Below are 21626 nucleotides of genomic sequence, written 5' to 3'. Positions count from 1 at the left end.
AGTAGGTCCATCAACCCTAGACCTTTACTAAAATTGTATGGTCTCCCAATATTGTTTCAACTCTGGACAAGACCAGAACATATGCAAATAATCCACATCAGAAACATCACACCTAGGACAATTAGAATAATCCCTAATACCACATTTATTAAGCCAGGAGGGAGTGACATAGAGTTTATGTAAAATATTAAACTGCACCAGAATGTGATTGAAATTATGTGATACCAATTTTAAGTCCTGAGCTAACTTCTCCTGATCCTCCAAACGTGTCATTAAACATTCTTTTTTCCAAGCCCTCTGTCCCGGGGACCAAATATCACCAAATCGTGCTGTTAATAAACTTTTATTTATTACTTATTACTTTTAAAGCTGAGAAATCTTCATCTTTTGCCCGAGATTCTCTTCCAATTCATTAAATTGTGTACCAGTGTAGATTTGCAACCTATTTTTTTCTTTAATACTTAAAAGTGCTGATCTTAACTGTAAATACCGAAACCATGACAGTTTCTGTGATTTTTGTCTTTGTGATAATACCGTAAACAAAACAATATCCCCACTTCCTACTACTTGTGTCAGATATACAATATTACCTTTTTGCCAATATGAGTCTCTGCCTAATTCAGCTAAAGTTTGTAAGTGCTTATTATACCACAACGGCGTACATCCAATTGACCCTTCCACTCCATACCAAATACCATGAATTCATAAGCAAATTCCTGGCAGATTTAAATTCTCTGCCGGGGTCGGTCAATTGATCCGACTCCAGCAGGGTAAAAAAATTATCATAGGGTGATCTATTCACTAAATGCTTGCAGAGAGGACTATCCATCTACTCACGGAGAAAACAGAACTGCGCGGCCAAAAAATAGCCCCTGAAGCAAGGGAGATTAACTCCCCTACTCTAAAAGGGCTTATACCAGTAGTCTAATTTGAGTCTTACGCGCCCATAATAAGTCACTAATAATTCTTTCTATCAATCTGAAAAATCTATCCCCAATCCAAACTGGAGAGTTCTTGAGAACATATAATGACTGGGGGAGGATCACCATCTTAATTAAAGATACCTTATCAGCCTTCGACAGAGATAAACAGAGCCATGTTGTTATTTTTAACCTCAACTTATTTATGAATGGAATCAAATTAAGCTAAATAAAATCTTCCACCCTGGGAGAGACTATAATACCTAAATACTCAAATGAATCTGAAATTTTCAGAGTGTTCATAGGGGCCTCATTTGGAAGTGATAGGTTATCTAAAGGCATATTCCCATTATCCAGCAGCATAAGGGTAGTTTTTTCCCAATTTACCTCCAGACCTGAAACCTCTCCAAATTGATGTATCATTTGAATAATTTTCGGCAAGGTAGATTGTGTCTGTTGAACATAAAATAAAATATCATCTGTATAAAGAGAGATTCAGTCTTCGATTCCTAATAGCCCAAACCCTAGAATCCTAGGGTCCTGTCTCACTCTAACAGCCAAGGGCTCAATATAGATATCAAATAGAAGCGGAGAAAGTGGACATCCCTGGCGAGTGACTCTAGTCATGGAAAAACTTCTTGTAAGGTGACCATTTATATTCAATCTTGCGGTAGGAGAGCTATACAGAAGTTTTATCATACCAACAAACCTAGGGCCAAAGCCCATCTTATGAAGCACTTTCCACAGGAACCTCCACTCGGTTCTATCGAAGGCCTTAGAGGCATCTATAGACAAGATATAACGTGAATCCCCTTCAGACGTCTGTAAATTAGCAAAAAGACGATGTAAATTATAATGAGTCCCTTTACTAGGCATAAAACCAGTTTGGTCTGGATGTATAATTAATGTCATAACAGTAGTTAACCTCATTGCAAGAATCTTAGAAAAAAGTTTAACATCTGTATTGAGAAGAGAAATTGGTCTATATGACCCCAAATTATTAGGGTCCTTACCCTTCTTTAATGCCAATATAATGACGGCCTCTGTCATTGTCTCTGGAAGGGATCTCTCCTTTATTGAATCAGAGAGAGTTTCCCATAAATGAGGAAGAATAAACTCCCTATATTTACGATAAAACTCATATGGAAATCCATCCATTCCAGGAGAGGAATTGCCTGAGCAAATTTTAATTGCTTCATCAACCTCTTTAAGACATAAGTCCCTCTCCAGACGTTCTTTTTGCATGGCTGTGAGAACTGGAAGGGAAATAGAATCCAAATATGAGTCAATCTCATCCTCCGAGATAACACTCTGATTCATATAAGTGACAAAAGTAGTTTATAAATATTTCCATTATTCCCTCCTGATCCTCACTAATAGAAACATAGAAACATAGAATGTGTCGGCAGATAAGAACCATTTGGCCCATCTAGTCTGCCCAATATATCTGAATCCTATTAATAGTCCCTGGCCCTATCTTATATGAAGGATAGCCTTATGCCTATCCCATGCATGCTTAAACCCCTTCACTGTATTTGCAGCTACCACTTCTGCAGGAAGGCTATTCCATGCATCCACTACTCTCTCAGTAAAGTAATACTTCCTTATATTACTTTTAAACCTTTGCCCCTCTAATTTAAAACTGTGTCCTCTTGTGGTAGTTTTTCTTTTTTTAAATATGCTCTCCTCCTTTACCGAGTTGATTCCCTTTATGTATTTAAAAGTTTCTATCATATCCCCTCTGTCTCTTCTTTCTTCCAAGCTATACATGTTAAGGTCCTTTAACCTTTCCTGGTAAGTTTTATCCTGCAATCCATGTACTAGTTTAGTAGCTCTTCTCTGAACTCTCTCTAGAGTGTTCTGTACAGCGGCATAAGCACTTCACTCTTTCTACTGCTTATACCTCTCCCTATACATCCAAGCATTCTGCTGGCATTTCGTGCTGCTCTATTACATTGTCTTCCCACCTTAAAGTCTTCTGAAATAATTACTCCTAAATCCCTTTCCTCAGATACTGAGGTCAGGACTGTGTCAAATATTCTATACAATACAAATATTCTATACTAATGGTCCCATCCAAAGCACGGATACTACGAATCTCTTTCTTGGGATCCTGGCTAGCTATTACCCTAGCCAGCATCTTCCCAGGACGCCCGGCCTCTGAGAAATATTTTTGTCCCCTAAAGAATAACCTCTGTTGCGCTTTATCCAAAAGAAAGTCGGAAAAAGCCCGGCCTGTCTTTTGCATAATTTCTCTAGCTTCCTCTGATTTTAACTTAGTATATCCCTCCATCCCAACCGCGGCTGCTTCCTCTAGCTCTTTTACCTTCATGGCGTAGCGTTTACTCAAATTAGCAATTGCACTGATAAAAATCCCTCTCATAACTGCTTTGAAAGCATCCCAGACAAGTTGAGGTTTAGCTGAGAAGGCATTTTTATCCCAGAAGAAGGTAATCTCATTTTCTATCTGTTTATGATTATCAATTATTAATAGCCAATGGGGATTCAGTCTGAATGGGGGTTTCTGCCTAGAACAGTTGCCGACCATACACAGCTCTATTAAGAGTGGTGCATGATCTGAAACTGATCTGATCTCGTATTTCACACGTTTGATGCAATTCAAGTATCCTTTATTTATCAGGGCCAGGTCAATTCTAGACATGGATCTTCCAGACTTGCTAACACAAGAATAAGCTCTTTTTCCTTTGAATAGATATTCCCAAACATCGACGAGGCCAACCTCCTGGCAAAACCGAGCCAAGGGGGACCCCTGAGCCAGGGAATAAATATTCCGTCCCATAGTAATCCTATCAATCTCTGGATTCATCACACTATTAAAATCCCCATTGACTATAACCAGACATTCAGGCCATTGATCCACAAATGCCATCAAGGAGATCAATATTTGTATAGAGAAAGGCGGAGGAATATAAAGGCCAAAATACATAAGTTCCCATCCAGCCTGCCATGGAGGAACACATATCTCCCCTGTCTATCAACAGAGGATGCCAAACATACAAAATCAATCCGATTATGAATCAAAACTGTTATTCCTCTGGAATAGCTGGTATATGTAGAGTTGTAAACCTGTGTGGCCCATCTTCCCCCAAGTCGAACAATTGTATCCTGTGTGAGATGGGTTTCTATCAGGCAGACAATAGCTGGTAAATGCCTCCTTATCAAGTCAAGGACCGCCTGCCTTTTTATCCTCTCCCCCAGACCTCGGACATTCCATGTAAGTATTCTTGTTGTCATCTCTTATTCTTAAAGTATCCACTTAATAAATAAATTCCCCGGGCTGCAGTCCGCTCCCCACTTCAAGTATAGATACATCATAGCCCCACCTCCCCTCTGAAAACCCACCCCCTTCCCCACATCCCAAAGCCCCGTGACCCTCTTGCTCCATCACTACAGGTGACAGACCTCTTAACTAGGACCATCCCTCCCCCACTCCCTCAGCCGAACCTCCAAAAATAATAAAAAATACAGATTTTAAACATTTTTCCGATCTAGCCAATCCGTAGCCGCATCTGGAGTATCAAAAAGGAGCATAATATCGTTAAACACAATCCTTAATTTGGCCGGATATAAAAAAGAGTACTTAAAGGGGTTATCCGAGTTATGAAAAAAAATAATATAGCACTGAATATCTGATATACAGGGTGGGCCATTTATATGGATACACCTTAATAAAATGGGAATGGTTGGTGATATTAACTTATTAACTTCCTGTTTGTGGCACATTAGTATATGTGAGGGGGGAAACTTTTCAAGATGGGTGGTGACCATGAGGCCATTTTGAAGTCGGCCATTTTGAATCCAACTTTAGTTTTTTCAATAGGAAGAGGGTCATGTGACACATCAAACTTATTGGGAATTTCACCCTCTTCTCCCACTCTTCACACACTGATAGCAACACCGCAGGAGAAATGCTAGCACAGGCTTCCAGTATCTGTAGTTTCAGGTGCTGCACATCTACTATCTTCACAGCATAGACAATTGCCTTCAGATGACCCCAAAGATAAAAGTCTAAGGGGGTCAGATCGGGAGACCTTGGGGGCCATTTCTCCTGCGGTGTTGCTATCAGTGTGTGAAGAGTGGGAGAAGAGGGTTGCATTGACAATCCAACACAATGGGCAGCACATTGAACACATTTTATAAGTGGTCAGAAACTTGTAAATAACTCATGAAAGAATAAAGTTACGTTAAAACCAAGCACACCATTGTTTTTCTTGTGAAATTCCCAATAAGTTTGATGTGTCACATGACCCTCTTCCTATTAAAAAACTAATGTTGGATTCAAAATGGCCGACTTCAAAATGGCCGCCATGGTCACCACCCATCTTGAAAAGTTTACCCCCTCACATATACTAATGTGCCACAAACAGGAAGTTAATATCACCAACCATTCCAATTTTATTAAGGTGTATCCATATAAATGGCCCACCCTGTATAACTAAGCTAAGCAAGTTTTATGCAAAAAAAATATATATATTTCCTAATTTCCCTGGTTCTTTTCTGGCCCTTTGTTTACATGCAATAAAAACAATCTCTGCCCCTCCCCCTGCTCTGCTAAGGGAGTGGATACAAGAGCTGCCCTGAGTGACATGTCTGCCTGCTGGGAGACTCTGCAGCTTGTTGTATGTGTAGGACTACAAGTCCCAGCTGTATAATGACACTGCTAAGGGAGTGGATACAAGAGCTGCCCTGAGTGCTGGGAGAAAACAGCAACTTGGAAGTGTAGAACTACAAGTTCCACTTATATAATGACACTGCTAATACACACAGGATCTTCCCCCTACCTGCAATGCTTTGAATAACTTCTCTTTCAGCTCCTGTGCCCAGCATTTGTCTCCTCATTGCCTGCAGCTACACAGTAAACACTTCAGCCCTGAGTCTGTGCAGCTGAAGGGGTTAAGATTCCTAGGATAGAGCACACAGCCGACAGTGAAGGGGGCGTGGCCAGCATAGTGACGTTTTGTTTACAGGCTTGTAAACGACCTTTATCAGAGCAGGGAGAGAAGCTGACATCACAGCTCATGTGACCCTCAGTGAAATCTGAGAAACCAGCCACTGGAGATAAAGTGAGTGAATTGGAAAGCTGTTACATTTGCCCAGTTAGGAACATAGAAAGAACAAAAAAATAACTTGGATAACCCCTTTAATATCCTTGGACTGTAGACGTTTTTTAACATCCAGAAAAGTACACCTCTTATCTTGCACTTCCTTTAAGAAATCCGGAAAGAGAGTTTACATCCATTATACAAAATCGAGGGGGAGTCTCGTGCTTGCCTCAGAATCATATCTCTATCAGAAGCGGCCAGCATCTTAATTATCACCTGGGGGTAAACCCCGGAAGGGGTTTACCCCCAGGAATTTGATGAGCCCTTTCGATTAAAAATAAGGGTGAAAAATGTTCCTTCCCGAAATTATCAAAAATAATAGATTGTATTGTTCCTACTAGATTTTTATCATCCGCATCTTCTGTCAGTCCAATAATTCGTACATTAGATCTTCTTGACCGATCTTCTAAATCAACAGGTTTTTTTTCAGGTAGTTATAAATAATCTACTTTTAGTGTAGTGTTCTCTTCTTTTAATGTTTTCACTTCTTGCTCCAAATTAATCACTGTATTTTCTAATTCTTTAATACTATCCCGGATCTTTGTCAAATCATCCTTTATAATAAGGACATCTGTCTGTATTGACCCCAATTGCACTGCCATGTTTTGTATTGCCTTTCCGTTATTTTTAACAATTGATAAAATTTCCTCTAATGGAGAGGAATTGTCCATGGGCATCTCCTCATCTCCAATATGGGGGTCCCCCTCAAGTGCCTCCTCCGGTCTAGGTTCAGAAGTGTTCTTTCTCGTGTTAATATCCGGCTTCACTTTTAATCCCGACCTGGTGCTTAAGTTTGGAGATCTCAGAAACTGATCAATTCTAGAGAACTCTATTTGTTTCTGTGTTGCCTTACCCCAGTGCTTCTCAATTATTTTCTGTCATGCCCCCCCTAGGAAGAAGAAAACATTTTGCGCCCCCCCGCGCGACTGTAAATAGTATCATTTGTCTCTAAAATTGTTATAAGTACACCTCTGCATAACACTGTATCCTTATTAACGTATAAGAGAATAAAAAAAGAAAGAAATGTGGATCGGACACACACTTATGGGGGGATCTGTGGATGACGGACACTTATGGGGGGATCTGTGGATGACGGACACTTATGGGGGGATCTGTGGATGACGGACACTTATGGGGGGGATCTGTGGATGACGGACACTTATGGGGGGATCTGTGGATGACGGACACTTATGGGGGGATCTGTGGATGACGGACACTTATGGGGGGATCTGTGGATGACGGACACTTATGGGGGGGATCTGTGGATGACGGACACTTATGGGGGATCTGTGGATGACGGACACTTATGGGGGGGATCTGTGGATGACGGACACTTATGGGGGATCTGTGGATGACGGACACTTATGGGGGGATCTGTGGATGACGGACACTTATGGGGGGATCTGTGGATGACGGACACTTATGGGGGGATCTGTGGATGACGGACACTTATGGGGGGGATCTGTGGCTGGCACTGTTACAGGGGGATCTGTGGCTGGCACTGTTATATATGTGCCATCCACAGAGCCCCCACCCCATAACAGTGCCATCCACAGTGCCCCCCCAGCCCATAACAGTGCCATCCACAGACCCCCACCCCTTAACTGTGCCATCCACAGATTCCGTGTGCCCGCCGCCGCCGTTTAAAGTTATTAAACATGCCCCCCTCACTCCTAATAGTACCGTATATCCAAATTTCTTCTGTATAATGCCACCAGGCGATCCGGGCGGCCGGCGCGTCCCTCAGTGACGTCAATTGTCTGCGCCGCCTGCTTCATTCATAAAGCAGGCGGCGCAGACACGTGACATCACTGAGGGATGCGCCTTCCGGCATTATACAGAAGAAATTCGCACACCCCAAAGGCCGGCCCTGAACGAGCCCCCCTTTACGGAGCCTGGCGCTCCCCCTGGGGGGCGCGCCCCACTATTTGAGAAGCACTGCCTTACCCCTAGTCAGGTATGTTGAGCGTCTATTCTGTTTAGGGGCCATATTTTTTATTTTTTTCTCCTTTCCCCTCCTCGCCCCCTTTCTCGTCCCCCTTTTATGTATTTATTTTTTATTTATTTATTTATTTATTGTGTGTTTTTCCCTTCTTTTCCTTTTTTTTTCCTTTCTTCCCTTTTCTTTTCCCTTTTTCCCTCGCTTTCCAAATGAACAATAACAGGAGGTTAGTATAAGTTATTAGTTGAAAAAACTCGGGAGTGAGGGTTAAAAAATAAAATAAAAACTGTGGTTAGATGAGGAAGTAAGGAAAGCCGAAAGACACAAGGAAAAAGAAAAACACAATGTCCACGGGGGGGCAAACAGGTTTGATCTCACCCGTCCATGGTCTTCACAGTCCGATTCAGATCCCAGCACCAGTCCAGAAAAGCAATGCAGATAAGCCGCTGGTCTTCACACCCAGTCCACACAGCAATGGACTCAGGGACTCAATGGACTTAGGGAGAAAGGACACCGGAGACAGACAGAGAGCCCGGAGACCCCACAGGTCCGACACCGAAACAGGGAGACAGCCGGACAACAAATCATCCAGTCCAACCAGCCAGGCGGCACACAGAGGACGCAGCACACGGAGGAAGCACCACAATGTACGGCACAGGATACAAATGATGGGGGGGGGGAAGACAGCGTTCAAGACATCTGCGCTTGCACTTTGACCTCCCACAGCAGACAATCGATCCTGTGTCCGCGAAACAATTCAGCAGGCACAGCAAAGGGGTCGGCACAAATTCAGGCTCTCGGTGTCATCGATCGAGCAAGGCGTTCGCTACATGGCAGCGGAGGTGAGCCGGTAAGCCTTCGGCGTTGAAGGAGGAGGGAGAGCGCGAAGGTGCGTAATCACGTCATCACGTCCTCATCCCACCCTGGCAACTGCTTCCACCTCCAGACCCTGGCAACTCTGTGGTCTCCCAGGGACAATAATTTAATCCTGTTCTTTTAGTTCAGTGGGCAAAATATACCCATTTTTTAAGTGCACCTGCACTGCATATGTGCCAGGGTAAGGGAAAATAATATAGGTAATCCGTCTGTGAGTTCAGGGACCGAGGGGGTGACATATTCACATTTGTTTCTGTAAAGTACAATCCAAGTAAATCCATCTGTTAGATTCTGGGGGAACAAATTATATATTTTTTTGCTAAAAAGTACATTTGTGCCCTGCACTGCATTTGTGATAGTGAAAGAAAATCAGTTAAATCCATCTGTTTAATTGTGGGTGAAAAAATCATATTTTTTTCCCCATAAAGTACCTTTGCGGAATGCACTGCAAATCTGATAGTAAAATAGAATCAGTAAATCCATCTGTTTCACTGTGGGTGAAAAAATCATATATTTTTTCCCATAAAGTACCTTTGCTGCCTTTGCTGCATTTCTGACAGTCCAATACAAGCGTTAAATACTGCTGTTATATTGTGGTTTTAAAAAACACCCATTTTGTGCTAGATACTACATTTGCGGCCTTTGCTGCATTTCCGACAGTCCAATACAAGCGTGAAATGCTGCCATTATATTGTGTTTTAAAAAAAAACACCCTTTTTGTGCTAGATACTAAATTTGCGGCCTTTGATGCATTTCTGACAGTCCAATACAACCAGTCAATACTGCTGTTACATTGTTGGTTGGCAAATTAACATTATTTGTGACCGTGAGGTAATTGTATAAAATTCGCCTGTCACACTATTGTGCGACCTCAAGAATTATTTTCTCTTTATGACACCGGCACTGCCTTACTGTCAGTGAACTTAATTGTTGACTATTGGCGGTAACATTGTCGCCTGACATAAACCATCTGTTGGTTTGGTGGGTGAACGCAAAGAATGAGGAGAACGTCAAATAATGGATGTGGCCCTGGTCGTGGTGCTGCTGGTGTTGGTGGAGCTCCTGTTGCAGGTAGAGGACGCGGTCGATCTGTGCCAGCTACACGCACAAGTGAAACAACTTTCTCAGGTGCGAGTAGGTGACAGAACCTTCAGCGTTATTTGGTAGGGCCAAATGCGGCTCTACGAATGGTGAGGCCAAAACAAGTACAGGCGATAGTAGATTGGGTGGCAGACAGTGCCTCCAGTTCCTTCACATTGTCTCCCACCCAGTCCCTTGCTGAAAGATCAGAGTTGGCACCTGCAGCCCATGGCAATCAGTCTTTCACCTCACCCCCTTGCAAATCAGCCAAGTAGTCTAAGCCCCAAGTCATGCAGCAGTCTCTTCTGCTTTTTGATAACTCTGCTAGCAGGGTTTCCCAGGGCCATCCACATAGTATTGCCCCAGAAGTGGAAGATATTGAGTGCACCGATGCCCAACCTTTTATGTTTCAGGATGAGTACATGGGAGGACCACCGCAGCACGTCTCGGATGATGACGAAACACAGGTGCCAACTGACAAGGACGGCAGGGGTGAAGACTGGGTGGAAGATGATGTGGAGGACGATGAGTAGTGATGTACGATCATCTGCCGGGATGGTTCACGAACACGATGGCGTGAATGTGATCAAATGTTCGCGAACTGCGGCGGGTCCCATTCATTTTAATGGCAGTCGAACCTGAAAAACCTTTAGCTCATATTTGCAGCCAAGAAATAATTACTAGAAGTGCACAAATAGTCCCACAACATGGACAGTGACATACCAGATGTATTATTCGAATTTGCGATCTCCATTCATTATTTTTTTCAATGCTAAATATCTGCAATATAATTTTCGCGTACACGCATGCGCAAAATAGGCATTCCGACAAGCCAGCGGTCAGCCGTAGGGCAAGAGGGTTATCAGGCATCATCATCTTTTTACGCTCGTACATTTGGGCCACGGAAGCCTGACTTTTGCCAGATAAACGCAAGAACGGCACGGTGGAAGGTGGAGTGGAGGACAATTGGGAGGAGAGAGGAGAAGGAGAAGGAGAAGAGGCAGGACGTGGAGCGCAGGGAGTGTGGCTTTGTGGGTTCTTACAGCGTTGCTCCCACTGGACTCGGTGATGGGAGGCCAGGTGCCTTCTTAAGGCAGTCGTGCCTAGGTGAGTGTTGGGCTTACCATGACTTATGCGTTGACAGCAAAGGCTGCAGATAGCAACACTATTGTCAGCAGCGGACACGTTAAAAAAAAGCCCACACTGCGGAGCCATGTGCTGGCGTCCTGGGAGCGCCAGATGTGACCGTGCATGGTAGATGGCTCGCTCCATATACATTTGAGTCTGCTTTTTGCATCCTGTGCACTGTAAGTTCTGCCTGCTTCTCCCTATCTGCTGCTCCATCTCTCCCTCTGAACTCCCCTCCTCTTCCTTTCTTGCTTGTGGGGCACCCACGTGACGTCCATCGACACCTCATCATCGTCACCTTCCCTACTACTAACATTAAAGATCTCGGAGTAAGCAGCAACAGCGGGGACCAACCTCCTTGGGCTGATCTGGGTACTGTCGTCAGACTGCTGGGTGGCGACCGTTGATACTTCCTCTTCCTGATCCGATGCCAAGAATGGCTGCGCATCGGAAAGGTCGAGCGGAGGGGATATGGTGGTGGTAGTGTTGGTGGTGGTGTCTTTGGGGGTGCACACAGCAGAGAGTGAAGAGGGTGCAGATAGAGAGGATGAGGAGGGTGCATAAGCGGAAGGCTGAGTGAGCCACTCAACCAAGTCTGGTGCGCGCTTTGACGTAATCGCACGCACCTTCTGCAACTTCCCACTTAGGCTCCGGCCTGGTGCACTTGCCTGACCCCTACCACCCCTGCGGAAGGGCCTGCCTCTTCCTCTGCCTGTCATTTTTTAAATTACCCTGTGACAAAAGTCTCTATAGAAGAGCAGTATTTGTGGAAGAAGGTATATAACACCCCTGCTTCAATAAATTTTTTTAGGGGGTGACTGGTGTATCACACCAGTTTAAATTATTTTTTCCAAAACCACAAATGCTGCAGTACCCAAATGCACTATATGGAAAGTATATTATTGGTATATAACACCCCGCTTCAATCAGTTTTTTTGGGGGGCGACTGGTATATCACACCAGTTATAATTATTTTTTCCAATACCGTTTGTCACTGTGTGTAGCAGAGGGAACGCAGCAAAACCGCAAACAAATGCTGCAGTACTCAAATGCACTTTATAGAAAGTATATTATTGGTATATCACACCAGTTCTAATTATTTTTTCTAATTGCATTTATCACTCTGTGTAGCTGCAGAACCGCTCACCACCGCTGCACAATACAAATCCACTATAATATACTTTCTATCTGTACTGCACGCCTATCAATAGTACACCTATACCAGTCCTTAAAAGGACTTTTGTGGACCTATTTGATAGCGTTTTTGTCCCTAACTGTCTGTCCCTGCTCCACACAGCAACCATTCCCTACACTGACAAAAGACTGAATGTAAAATGGAGGCCAAATCGGGTCTATTTATAAGGTAGGGGGTATGTCCATGGGCTGAAACGTCTCAATTGGCTGTCCTATACCACCTGATGGATGTGTCATGGGTCAAAGTTATTCACAATGTAAAATTATATGGCAGACGCGAATATCTCCATATGTTCGCATGTTCGGCGAATCGCGAACGCGCAAAGTTCGCAGCGAACTGACCGCCGGGCAAACAGCAAGGCCATCTCTAACGATGAGGTCCTCAACCCCACATGGAATCAAGGTCATGCGAATGACCTGTCTAGTTCGGAGGAAGAGGCGGTGGTAGCACAGAGCCACCAGCACAGCAAAAGAGGGAGCAGGGTGAAAAAGCGGAACACACTAAAGCCAGCTCCAAGGAGTTCCCTGGCGTGGCAGTTCTTCAGACAATGTGCTGACAACAAGACACGAGTGGTTTGCACGCTGTGCAATCAGAGCCTGAAGCGAGGCATAAATGTTCTAAACCTGAGCACAACCTGCATGACCAGGCATCTAAATGCAAAGCACGAGCTGCAGTGGAGTAGACACCTCAGAAACAAAGAAAGGTCTCTGGCTCCTCCTGCTTCCTCTTCTGCTGCAGTCTCGGCCTCTTCATCCCCCTCTGGAGTGACAGTGGCACCTGCCACCCCGCAAACAGAGGATGTGCCAGCAACGCCACCACCTGGGTCACCAAGCATCTCCACAATATCCCATGGAAGCGTTCATCTGTCTATCTCCCAAACACTGGAGCGAAAGAGGAAGTATCCCTCTACCCACCCACGATCCCTGGCGCTGAATGCCAGCATTTCAAAATTCCTGGCCTTTGAAATGCTGTCATTCCGTCTAGTGGAGACGGAGAGTTTTAAAAACCTTATGGCGGTGGCTGTCCCACCGCCATAAGGTTTTTAAAACTCTCCGTTATATACCTTCTTCCACAAATACTGCTCTTCTATAGAGACTTTTGTCACAGGGTAATTCTATGGCTGTCCCATAGAATTTTGAAATGCGAGCCATCCCTTCCCTCACAGCCAAGTGGGGGACAAAATCAGGTGTGTACTGCACAATGCCATCTGTGGCAAGGTCCACCAAACTACAGATACGTGGACCAGAAAGCACGGTTAGGGACGTTATATCTCCCTAACAGCACACTGGATAAATGCAGTGGCGGCTGGGCCTGAGGCGGATAGCAGTTTGGCGCATGTCCTTCTAACCACCCAGGATTGCAAGGCGTTTCTCTTTACCTCCTGTTGCTTCCTCCTTCTACTCCGCTTCCTCATCCTCTACCACCTCCTCATCCGGTCAGCGTAACACCTTCACCACCAACTTCAGCACAGCCAGGGGTAAACGACAGCAGACAGTTTTAAAACGTATCTGTTTGGGGGACAAACCCCACACCGCGCAGGAGCTGTGGACGGGCATGGAACAACAGACTGATGAGTGGTTGGTGCCAGTGAGCCTCAAGCCCGGCCTGGTGGTGTGCGATAATGGGTGAATTCTCATAGCAGCTCTGGGCATAGCCGGTTTGATGCACATCCTTTGCCTGGCGCATGTGCTCAATTTGGTGGTGCAGAGATTCCTGAAAAATTATCCCAATATATCAGAGCTGCTGCAGAAAGGGCGCTCTTTTGGGGTTCTGACCCTGCTGCTGCTCGCCTAGTCAGCGCTGTAGCGTAACTTCGGCCTTCCCGCTCACTGCCTCATATGCGACGTGCCCACGAGGTGGAACTCCACCTTGCACATGCTGGCCAGACTGTGCGAGCAGCAGCAGGCGATAGTGGAGTTTCAGCCGCAGCACGCACGGGTAAGTCACTCTGTGGAACAGCACCACTTCACCACCAATGACTGGGCCTCCATGCGAGACCTATGTGTCTTGTTAAGCTGTTTCGAGTACTCCACCAACATGGCCAATGCCGATGACGCCGTTCTCAGCGTTACTATCCCACTTCTATGCCTTCTTGAAAAAACGCTTCAGGCAATGATGGAAGAGGATGTGGCACAGGAGGAGGAGGAAGAGGGATCATTTACAAGGGTTTCAGGCCAGTCATTCACAAGTGGCTCCGAGGGTGGGATCCTGTCCCAACATACGCCAGGTACACAATTGTCCAGCCAGGACACAGTTCTGGAGGATGATGAGGTGGAGGATGAGGAGGAGGAGATGGAGGAGGAGGAACCGTGTTCACAGCAGGGTGGCACCCAAAACAGCTCATGGCCATCACTCGTGCGTGGCTGGGGGGATAGGGAGGACACAGATGATACACCTTCCACAGAGGACAGCTTGTCGTTGCCTCTGGGCAGCCTGGCACACATTCTAACTTGTGCTTATTACTGGGTGGCCACGCTGCTGGATCCCCGTTACAAGGACAATGTACCGTCCTTAATTCCGTCACTGGACCATGATCGTAAGATGCGCGAGTACAAGTGCATGCTGGTAGAGGCGCTGCTGATGGCATTCCAACCTGACAGCGGGGGCACAGTTGAAGCACAAGGCGAAGGCAGAAGAGGAGGAAGAGGTCGCCAATGCAGCTGGGGCACCGCCAGCACCTCAGAAGGCAGGGTTAGCATGGCTGAAATGTGGCAAAGGTTTGTCAGCACGCCACAACAACCAGCAGCACCAGCTGATATGGAACGTCTTAGCAGGAGGCAGCATTTCAGCAACATGGTGGAGCAGTATGTGTGCACACGCCTACACATACTGACTGATGGGTCTGCCCCTTTCAATTTCTGGGTCTCCAAAATGGGCACATGGCCTGAGCTTGCCCTTTACGCCTTAGAGGTGCTGGCCTGCCTTGCAGCCAGTGTATTGTCTGAAAGTGTGTTTAGCACGACAGGGGGCGTTATCACAGACAAGCGCAGCCGCCTGTCCACAGCCAATGTGGACAAGCTCACATTCATTCAATTAACCAGGCATTGATCCCACAGGACTTGTCCGTACTTTGTGCAGAATAGACATGTATACCGGCCTTACACAGCCATTGTTGTACTCCAGCGCACTTTCTCTTTGTTTTATTTTTTATATTTCCCAATGTTTTGGGGTGTTCCCTAATTTAAACAAAAAAAAATACCAGTGTTGGCTTCCTCGTCCTCCTCCACCGCCGCTTCCACCTACGCCGACACATCCACCGCCTCCTCAACCTCCTACTCCATATGGACCTCCTCCTAGATCAAGATTATTATTTTTTATTTTGACGTATTTTATGTTATTTGAAGTCATTTCCCTATCCACATTTGTTTGCAGAGCACTTACCATGCTCTTAACCACATTTTACTGCCTTTTTCAGCCCTCTAGCCCTTTCCATTACTTTTTTAGAGCCAGTTTAGTGCTCCAAAGTTTGGGTCCCCATTGACTTCAATGGGGTTATGGTTTGGGGTCAAGTTCGGGTCAAGTTCGGGTCCCGAACTCGAACTTTTTTGTGAAGTTCGGCCGAACCCGTTGAACCCGAACATCCAGGTGTCCGCTCAACTCTAAATGCAAACCCAGGAGGGGACATGCAACCTTGTGCCACTACCTCCTTAGTGAGGTGGGCTAACTCAGCCAGAACTTGTCCAGCAGGGACTAGGTCTGCTGCCTTCCCCCTGAGGAGGTACGTCTAGACTCTCTCACACAACCTCTCCCCAGAAGGGGAAAAGCTATACAGCCTCCTCCCTAGCTAACTCCAACTCTCCTTCTTCTCCCCCTAGAGGGAGAGAGAGAGAATGGACAATCCAGTCCATTCCCTGGAACTAGCACTGCCAAGTGTTGCTGCCACCTAGTGGTAGACTAGACAATTACATGAACATAACAGTTTTACATGAATAAATATGCACGGTGAAGATAAATAAACTACTGCATTAGATGACACTTTATATTAGCCTATAGGAAGTGGTAGCAAGGTGCCAAGGAGTGGTAATGGCACTCCGGGACATTACATTCCCCCTTACTTAAAGGCAAGTCGCCCTCGACTTGTGCTCCGGGTAGAGGTAAATATATATATATATATATATATAGGTAGATAGAGGTAAACAAAAAAATTTAACCTTATATAAAGCGGCGCTGCTGCAGAAGACAGGACTCAGGTAGGTAAAATAAAGTGGGTCTTTATTTGTAAAAGTCTACGCATTTCAGAGGCGGACTGCCCCTTCATCAGGACCTATTGTCCTGATGAAGGGGGCAATCCGCCCCTGAAACGCATAGACTTTTACAAATAAAGACCCACTTTATTTTACTTACCTGCAGTGGCGTCTCTAGCTTTCAAATTTTGGGGGGCACACTGGGGGCCAGGATAAAAGTAGGTGGGCAGCTATAACAACGATACATTTACACAAGTACGCTTCGAAATGCTGCAATACTTTACCCAATACCTAAAACCGCAACAGGGAAGAAAAGTCCAGCTGTCTGTGGATGACACTTTTATAGAGAGGGGGATCTGTGGATGACACTGCTATGGGGGAGATCTGTGGATGCCGCATACCGTATATAGCATCTTATGCTATATGTGTCATCCACAGATCCACCCCATGACAGTGTCATCCCCATTTCCCCCTCCATAACAGTGTCATCCACAGATCTCCCTCCCTATAACAGTGTCATCCACAGATCTCCCTCTCCGCCTCTCACAGGAGTGTACATATATAAAATAAACATATTTCACATGAACACTTACAGTTACTTGGCTTGGCCCTTGGGGATCTCGGACGCCACTTCAACACTTGGCCGGGGGCTCGGCGGAGCTGATGTTTTATCCTAATGAGAAAGATTTCATAATAAGGATTTGGAGAAGGGGCAGAGGAGTAGTAGAGCAGAGAGAGGCTGGTGCTGCAACTAGGAGGTCATTCCATGGGGGAGTAATAAAACCCACCATAATGCCCCCCAGTAGAAATAATTCTCCTTATAATGTGCAAAACATACCCCCTTATGCCCCCAGTTGAGCTAATGTCCCCCATAATGTGCCAGTATAAAATACCCCTATATAGTGCCCCAGTAAATGCCTCCATAGTGCTCCTCTCCCCCCTTCCTGCTAGTGCCCCCCATAATGTACCAGTATAAAATGCCCCATATATCGTGCCCCAGTAGATGCCCTCAGTGTCTCCCATAATTTGCAAGTATAAAATACCCCTTCTTAGTGCCCCCCGTAGATGACTCCATAGTATTCCTGTCTCCCCTTCTCCATAGTATCCACCATAATGTGTCCCAGTATAAAATGCTACTGTACAGAGCCCCCCATATAAAACACCCCTTCTTTGTGCCCCTATAGTGCACACCAATAATGTGCCAGTAATTAGTGCCCTCAATAACGTACCACTGCCAGTAACAAGAGCCCCCCAATGTGCCAGTAATAAGCCCCCATCACGTGCCAGTAACAAGAGCCCCCATCACGTGCCAGTAATAAGCCCCCATCACGTGCCAGTAATAAGCCCCCCATCACGTGCCAGTAATAAGCCCCCCATCACGTGCCAGTAATAAGCCCCCCAATGTGCCAGTAATAAGCCCCCCATCATGTGCCAGTAATAAGCCCCCATCACGTGCCAGTAATAAGCCCCCCCATTACGTGCTAGTAATAAGCCCCACCATTACGTGCCAGTAATAAGCCCCCCCATTATGTGCCAGTATTAAGCCCCCCATCATGTGCCAGTATTAAGCCCCCCATGTTCCAGTATTAAGCCCCCCATCATGTGCCAGTATTAAGCCCCCCCATCATGTGCCAGTATTAAGCCCCCCATCATGTGCCAGTATTAAGCCCCCCCATCATGTGCCAGTATTAAGTCCCCCATCATGTGCCAGTATTAAGTCCCCCCCATCATGTGCCAGTATTAAGTCCCCCCATCATCATGTGCCAGTATTAAGTCCCCCCATCATCATGTGCCAGTATTAAGTCCCCCCATCATCATGTGCCAGTATTAAGTCCCCCGCATCATCATGTGCCAGTATTAAGTCCCCCCATCATCATGTGCCAGTATTAAGTCCCCCGCATCATCATGTGCCAGTATTAAGTCCCCCCATCATCATGTGCCAGTATTAAGTCCCCCCCATCATCATGTGCCAGTATTAAGTTCCCCCCATCATCATGTGCCAGTTTTAAGTCCCCCATCATGTGCCAGTATTAAGTCCCCCCCCATTGTAATAAGCCCCCCCCCAATGTGCCAGTAACACTATTGTAAAAACAAAAACAAAAAACACTTATACTTACCTCAGTGTCAGCGATGCGATGCAGACTTTTCCTGTGTCCCACGCTGTAAGGCTCAGGTGGCGCGATGACGTCATCGCGCCGCCTGCGCCGGCCTCTGATAGGCTGCCGGCCTAGTGCCTGCAGCCTATCAGAGGAAGAGAAAGGGACACGCCTCTCCCTCCCCTGCACCTCCGCTGGCACAGGCAGATTACAATGGAGATGAGCGCAATGGAAGCACTCATCTCCCTGTGCCCGGCGGTGGCGGCTCACTTAGGGGGGGCATTTTAGTTGGGGGGGGCACATGGGGGGGCACAGCATGATGTAGGGGGGGCCGTGGCCCCCTCTGGCCCCCCCCTGGCGACGCCACTGCCTACCTGAGTCCTGTCTTCTGCAGCAGCACCGCTTTATATAAGGTTCAATTTTTTGGTTTACCTCTATCTACTATTACCTATACCCGGACACTGTACCCCACGGGTAAGAACCTGGGCAGCAGCAGCAGTCATCCCCGCAAGCTGGACGGGCTTTTTACCAGCATAAGTGATTCATAGGAGTTGTGACTCATCACAACCCGATACGGTAAGAGCAATCAGTGCATCAGTGTTTTTATATAAAATATCATACGGTTTTACACACGAGGCGCTGCCTCCTGTCTCTTTCTTTTTATCTATATATATATATATATATATATATATATATATATATTTATGCTCTAAGGGTACCAAAAGTAGATAAGGTGCTGCATGAAAAGACATAAAGTTTAGCAACAGCTACTAACAGGTCTCTTTGCCCTTGCGAGTAGGATGTCCGAGAATAGTTTCCTTCTCAGGTATAACCAGAGAACCAAACAGGTGTGCATTAGGCGAACATTACATACTAAACTTTGTATACTGGACCTTTAGCATCAAAGTAACCGTAGGGGTGACTTCACTCCATCAACCCACCACTATATAATGATAACAAGCCCCCTGCAGTTATATTCCTCTCTATAGTGTCCTCAGAAATGATCATTCATCAGCCCCTCCACCATACAGTCCCATGTAAATAAAACTTTTCCCTCCTTCCACCGTAGAGTCCCATGTAAATAGCATAACACCATCTCTCCAGACCCTCCAATATACAGTCCCATGTAAATAACATCCCTTTCTATCTACAGCCTTCTCCAAAATACAGTCCCATGTAAATAACATCACTTCTCTCCCTTCAGCCCCTCCAATATAAGTCCCATGTAAATAACATCACCCCCTCCCCAGCTGCCTTCAACATACAGGCCCATGTAAATATGTAAATAATTTCACCCCTCACTAACCGCCTCCAACATGCAATCCCATGTAAACAACATCACCCCCTCAACTTTCAGTCCCATGTAAATAACATTACTCCCTCCTACAGCTGCCTTCAACATACTGTCCCATGTAAATAACATCATCCCCTCCCCAGCCACCTCCAACACACAGTCCCATGTAAATAACATCACCCTGGCCCAGCCACCTCCAACATGCAGTCCCACTTAAGTAACATCACCCTCTCAACATTCAGTCCCATGAAAATAACATCCCTCCCTTCAGCCCTAACATATAGTCCCAGTTAAATAACCACAGCTCCCAGCATTACTCTGCCTCTCACACTGAGAATCTATCCCTTCACTTACCTCTCCTCATGTAGCAGACCTCACCACAGCTTCTTCCCCAGGACTTTTCTTCACTTCTGAGCGCCATCCTGTCCTGTACTGGTCACATGATGGAGACATCATCGCAAGTCCTTCTCAACCACTGCCTTTAGCACTGATCACATGGACTGTGGAGTCATCACAGGTCCTTTAGCTCATCCAGTGCATTAGATTCAATTGCATTGCTGTCCTGAGGATGGCAATAGAGTTGTATCTATCTGGCAGGCAGTACATTCGGGGCCTGGGACAAAACATCAGGGGCCCAGGCCCCGAATGTTTTAACCTAGCAATGCCCCTGGTTTAACAATAACTGTATCCCCAGAATCAAGGATGAATGGATTTACTTATGTATAAAGAATGTAAACACCCCAAAAACAGTAGTATCAGGCCGCAATTTCACCCCAATTACACAATCAAAGATGAATGAAATTATATATGTAAAATAACAGCGTGAACCCCCCAAAATCTGTAGTATCAGGCTGTAATTTCACCTCAGAATTAGGGATGAATGGATTTACTTAAGTATAAAAGAGCGTGAACACCCCAAAAACAGGTAGTATCAGACCACAATTTCACAATTAATTACACAATTAAGGATTTCAGATTTACTCCCCCAAAATAAGTAGTATCAAATTAACCCCAATTACAGAATCAAGGATTAATGGAATTAGTTATGTATAAAAGATTGTGAACAACCTAGAATCAGTAGTATTAGAACACTTTTTAACCCCAATTAGTGCAGCAAGGTGTAATAGAATAGCTTCTCTATTAGCCAAGCGTTATACTCTATTAGTCCCTGCTCTCTTCCCTATAGTGTGGATAAAGGCTCCCTATTATATCCCTACATCAGGCTCGCACAACCCGCGGCCCACGGGCCTTATGCGGCCCCCAGAGCTATTGTTTGCAGCCCCCATCCTGCTGTGCAGAAACACAACTGATCCCGTGATCAGCTGTGTTTCTGCCTGGAGCGCCGCACAGCAATGGATGACAGCTTCTGCTCCCGCACTGTAGCAGGAGCGGAAAGGGTCCCAAGCTGTTAGTGAGAGCAGGGAAGCCGAGGAGAAGACAGAAGCGCTTTATCAGCGTTTCTGCCTTCTCCTCTATGAGCGTTATGCAGTGTGGACCCGGGGACACCGTGATCGCTGAGTGTCTCGGGGGCAGAGGAGTGCAGAACTGCAGGGTTAGTAGACCCTGATCAGCTCTGCCCTAAAAGCACCCCCAGCAGGCTAGTTTACCTGTAACTGGGGCTCCAGGTACAGTGGAAATAGTACAAAAAAAGTTTTTCATTGTCTCCCAAAGGTCTTTCAGTGACCTCTTGGGGACAAATTATGCAGAAAAAATATATTTAGAAAAATTTGTTTAAAAATTATAAATAAAAAAATTATAACTAAATAAAAGAAATATAATAAAATACAA

Source organism: Bufo bufo, chromosome 5 (genome assembly GCF_905171765.1).
Source record: "Bufo bufo chromosome 5, aBufBuf1.1, whole genome shotgun sequence".
Taxonomy (NCBI): Eukaryota; Metazoa; Chordata; class Amphibia; order Anura; family Bufonidae; genus Bufo; species Bufo bufo.
The sequence above is the reverse complement of the archived record's forward strand: the minus strand, read 5'-3'. Positions refer to the sequence as shown.